This window comes from Pollachius pollachius (genome assembly GCF_949987615.1).
Source record: "Pollachius pollachius genome assembly, chromosome: 3".
Lineage (NCBI taxonomy): Eukaryota > Metazoa > Chordata > Actinopteri > Gadiformes > Gadidae > Pollachius > Pollachius pollachius.
Window position 1 is genome coordinate 44,312,031 of NC_136936.1, and position 6,003 is coordinate 44,318,033.

Here is a 6,003-nt window from a genome sequence, read left to right on the forward strand (position 1 = left end):
TATTTGGTATACCTCTACTCGTATGGTTAACAATTTTTGTATACTAAACACACACACACACTATACCGATAACATCATTAGGACACTTGCCATGACATTACATTCGAAAGATATATATATCGGTTTCCTCCCCTTTTGCAATTGCTACTACTTGCAACTATTGACACCCTGTAGTGGCACGCATTCCAGTACTGAGCAATATATGTTTATTGTGGTAGACTTGTAGGAAGCCCCTTGTCTTAATTTAGTGGTATCTGTTCTGCCAACTGTCCAATTGTCTCTTTGTGTATTGTATACAGATAGTGCTTCGTGATTCAGATCCCGTCATCATGACCTCAAGTCAGTGTTCATGCAAAGCTGGCACAGCAGTATGCAATCACACTGCTGCACTGCTCTTTCAGACAGCTCATTACTCCGAGCTCAATATCCAGGTTGTCCCCCCTGTTCATGCCTGTACAGAAATGGAACAACAATGGCACAAGCCCAGAACTGCAGTAAGGGTTGAGGCAAATGCACTGTATAATATGTATGTAATAGTTAGGCTATGTGTGCTGCAATAAAATAGTAATTTGCTAAAATAAAGTATAGTGATCTAAGGTTAGAAGCGTTAGAGGTGCAGCGTAATATAATGGCGACTCTTTACTTCATAAGGGAGTAAAACCCGGGCCTGTAAACAGCATGATTGTTACAAGACCCAGGCTTAACAGGTGCATGGAAGGAGGAATCAGGTGAGGTGTAGTCACTGAGGTCATACATGTAAACATTAGCTGGGGCACAGCAGGTTATGATTTGTAACAATATCACTGTATTTGGAGGTCACGAGCAGTTACTGAAACCATTAGACTATGCATACCACATATTTTACTTTTATAATTGGAACCTTTTCATAGTAGAATATTACCTTTACCACTTTGTTTCATAGAAGTACACTCTCCAAGGGTGTGCATGGGCACCCTTTTGATATTGGGCTGCTATGCATTGAGGACACATACGAGGACTTTGCTAATGTTTCGGACCCATATCGCCCTAACTGACTCATCCTTTGGAAACTGGTGGAAACTTACGCTAGAGTTAAATTTCCCCGACACAGAACAGCTCGGCACACAACAAAAACTGCTGTTCAGATGTTGCCGTTTCTGGTATTTTAACATTTTAACATTTGTGAAATTTTAATTTCACAAATGTTAAAATTAAATTTTAATCACACGAAATAGAAAACTAAATACTAAATAGAATACACTAAAGCGAAACTTAGAAGTTACCAGGAGATCACCTACCGCTGCAGTCAACCAGTGTACGGAAGTGAAAAGCGGAAATGATTAGACCCGTTTACACCTGTTTTCCGGTTCGAACGCTGGGCACTCCGCATAACCCCTATTGCGGGACACCCAGTTTGTAGCTGTCCAGGCGGATGAGACCACTGATGCCTCATGCAAATCGCAAATGGTCATAGTCCTGAGATACATGGTGGACAGCAGCGTCACAGAGCGGTTTCTTGAGTTCATTGAAGTGAAGGACAAAACTGCCGTTGGCCTTTCTACTGCTATGATACATGTCCTCGACCCACTGGGACTGACTGACAAGCTCATAGCCCAAACCTATGACGGGGCAGCGGTTATGCGTGGCAGTGTAGGCGGCGTGCAAGTACTTTTTAAGGAAAGCTACAAAAACGCAATATTTGTACATTGCTACGCACACCAGCTGAACCTAACTGCAGCAAGTATGTGCATCCAGGATCAGTGAGCTGAAGGTGTTCTTTGCTGATCTGTCTGGATTTGCCACGTTCTTCTCCACCTCACCGAAAAGAACGGCTGCTCTGGCAGAGACATCGGACAGGCGGATCCCGAGGCCACCCGGCACCCGATGGAATTTTAAAAGCAGGACCGTGAATGTGGTATGGGAAACTCGCGAAGATATACTGGAGTGTCTGGATAACATTCGCACTAAACCAGGATGGGACAAGGTGTCCATCAGCGAGGCATTCGGCCTCTCCATTCACCTGCGGGACCGTACGTTTCTCTCTGCTGGAGTTCTTTGCCAGAGTTATGCCAGAAGTGGATATTTTGTATGGCATACTACAGAAAAGAGAGATTGACGCATCTGGGGTGAATCGTGCAGTGGAGAATTTCAAAGTGCACGTGAAAGAAATCAGAGAGAAAGCAGATGAGATTGGTAACCAAGCCAGTGAGGAGCCGGGCACATCAAAGCGCAGGAAAACAAATACGCCTGCCGTGATGAAGGAGGCCTGTGATACGATGATTGCGCAAGTGGAGGACCGGTTCTCACAGAGTGACCATCTTATTGCCGCACAACTGGTGGACTGCACACTGTTCCCAAAGTTTGTTAAGTCATTCCCGGAGGCCCAACTCGCCTGTGCTATCAAGCTCTGGCCCACAGCTCTGATGAACGAGGGGATGCTGCAAACTGAGCTGACTCTTTTTTACGGACACACTGAGCTGCACACAGGGAAATCTGCACTGTTGCTGTTCAAGGCCATTCACGACAACAACCTGCAAGAGGCCTTGTCTGAAACCTGCACTCTACTCAGCATCGTCATCACAACCCCCATGACGTCTGCGGAGTCTGAGAGGAACTTTTCAACGCTGAAAAGGATAAAGACTTTCACTAGGAACACGATGGGACAGAAGAGACTGAACGCCCTCTCCATGCTTTCTATTGAAAACACCTTCATTAATGGACTGCTGGATTTTAACGACAAAGTAATCGAGAGGTTTGCTCAAGCAAAGAACCGTCGAGCCAACTTCCTTTTTAAGTGATCGGCATTGGTGAGTCAAAACCTTTTTTTTTTTTTTTTTTTGAGCTGAAGGAGATCGTCTTTTTTGTTTAATAAATTATGGAAGTTATTGAAGCTATGTGTCTGTCTAATTGTTTTACTTTAATGCTATATTATAGTGCGTACCATGTTGGCGCTCTGAGATTCTTTGGAACGAATAGTGCGTTTAAAATATAATGCAATATTATTATTATTATTATAGGCAACATCTTTGTGTCGTACTGAGCGCTAAAGCATGTGAAATGTATTTGAAATAGGATGTCTGCTCCCTGCTGGCACTCAAAATGCAGCCCATAGTATACCTGACTGGTCTATATACGTAGGCCTACTGTTATAATAATCAGCTACCTCTATTTTTGTGACGTAATATGACGTCATATAAATTTGCCCCACCAGAAATTTCAGGCTAAAATCACCACTGCCTGGCTGGACTCCCTGCCTCTGCGATTAAACCCTTGCAGCGCATCCAGAATGCAGCAGCACGCCTCGTGTTCAACTTACCAAAGTTCTCACATGTAACCCCACTCTTCCGAGACCTCCATTGGCTCCCTGTAATAGCTCGCATCAGATTCAAGATGATGGTACTGGCATACAAAGCAGTCGATGGAACTGCCCCTGCCTACCTCCAAGCATTAGTAAAGCCACACACCCCAGCTCGATCCCTCCGCTCAACTACCTCAGCTGGACGTCTGGTACCGCCATCACTAAGAGCAAGCAAAGGTCGATCAGCGAAGTCACAACTTTTCTCTGTTTTGGGACCTCAGTGGTGGAACGAGCTCCCTACCGATGTCAGGATCGAAGAGTCGCTCAACACCTTCCGCAAAAGACTCAAAACTCACCTGTTCAGAGTTCACCTCGACTCTGCATAGAAACCAATGCACAGCCACCATTGAATGTTGTATGTCCTGGCACTTGTACATTGCACTTATTCAAGGTACTTAATTGTGTAGCATCTACAGTAGCTGCTATCATTGCTTTACACGGGGAATGGGTTAGCCTAGCGATTGTAATACTTGCACTTGATTCTATGAACATCTTTACTGTACCGACAGCGATATATTGTTTCACTTCTGTACTTATTGTAACAAATGCACTTATTGTAAGTCGCTTTGGATAAAAGCGTCTGCTAAATGCCCTAAATGTAAATGGGGAGAGAGAGAGAGAGAGAGAGAGAGAGAGAGAGAGAGAGAGAGACCTAGCTGTCATTGAACATTCACTGAGTCTACTCAGTAAAGTTAAAACCTTGCAATAAGAAAGACATTGTACTACATATCTTTGTTCAGTTGAACAATATGTCTGGTGGGCAATCTTTTTTCATTGGGGGCCACATAAGAAATTCCAAATGCCTTTGGGGGCCGAGGAAATTTTGCCACGTCTTAACAACTAGATTGGATTGTAGAAAACATGTTAATTTAACTCTCATTAAGCATTTGTAATTAAAAGTCACTGAATGTGAATAAAATCATTGAATTCACCATGTGCACAACAGTTTGGTTTACTAATAACCACATATATTTTTAAACCTATCTGTATCTGTACCAGGTGCACTGAACTTGAACAGGTGTTCACAACCACATCGTCCTCATCACGATCACGCGCACACCAGCCCTTTTTTTTTTACATAAATTTTATTAAAAAAAATAAAAAAAATGCATTATTAAGAATTAATTCTGAGTGGTCGGCGAGCTCCAAGATAAAAAAAATATATGTATTTTGAACTTTATTTTTTTCGAAATCGCAGGCCCCTCAGAACCGTGCGCATGCGCCGTAGTTTGCCCATCTCTGGTCTAGTTGAACAAAGTGTCTGGCACCCTTAACTATCGTGAAGATTTTGCAACACTGAATGTAGGGATGATGTGAATGTGAACAGCTATGAGGGAACAAGTCCACACTCGAATTACATTTTACTGTAAAGGTCACAGATGTTCACAGAAATCTCAATAATTAGCAGTTGGTCCCTCATCATTACTTCATAAACTAATGACCCATTCCCTTATCTGCAGATTCCCTGCTACCTCAATTAGTCCTACGCAAAAACATAATTTGTATACAAAATCCAAAAAAACAAATCCAAACCCTTTCCTTGTATTGTGCACATGCTTGTTGGTTCAATTATATTTGGAACCAACCATTTCAATATCAAATTTGGCTCTATTTAGCTCTGATATGTTGTTTAGCTTTCGACAGGAAGTTTCCTATTTTTATGAAGTCACCTTGCTCGAGGGTCATGGAATGGAGGCTCTGACTTGACGGTAGGCCAGGAAGAGAACTTTAACCCAAATTAAAAATTAATGAGGCAGGCATTCTGCTAGATTCCTTTCTATGTTCTGAAGCTCGTCATGTGGAAGGTAATATGTTGTCATGCTTTTATATTTGCTCAAATTTAGTGGCTTAGAGGACGCTTTTATCCCAAGCCCCTTGAAGTGAATTAAAGTTCAGTTCCTATTTTTTGCTGTAAATACAAGATACAGCCTTTGGCCTTGCCATGGTGGGAACAAGTGAAGTCATTATGACTGAATTCAGTGGAGTTGGAGTGTACTTTTCGGTCTTGGCAACACCAAAACAAAGGTGAAAGATTCCATTCCTCTTTAGTCCTGAAGTGCAGTGCTGCCCCCTGTAGATAGACCCAAGCTATTTAAAGTCTTACATTAAGTGGCTATAAAATGTTTCCCGAAAGATTCCCCAAACAACAATATTGATGATCTACATAGGTAGTTAACTACTTTTGTTTGCCTCAAATTGAAATTGTGCCGTAGCCCTACATTGTAGTACTGATTATTCTTTTTACTATAGATATTATCATGCAGTATTCTTGGGGAGTACAGTTATTGCCCGTTATTCCAATGCAGACATTCATGTGGTATTCATGTTGTATTGCCATTATTGGTGCTGCCATAGGAAAAAGTATGAGCCTGTGTATGCTTGCATTAAAATCCTCTTCAAAATGATAAAAAGCAATTGCTTCAGTTGTGAAATGATCAACACAACCCAACACATATTTAAACTTTCTCCAACAATCATTGGACGAACAGACAAAATAAAGGTCTGAGGAAGAATTTCTCATCTGCAGTTATCGTCCAATCAGCGAGCAGGCTTTGAAATGATAGTGACAATCATGTGGCACGAGATAAGGGCCAGAAATTTGACTGTCAGTTAAATGTAATAAATGTGATTGATGACAACCGAGAAGGACAAAATGGGCCAACGGT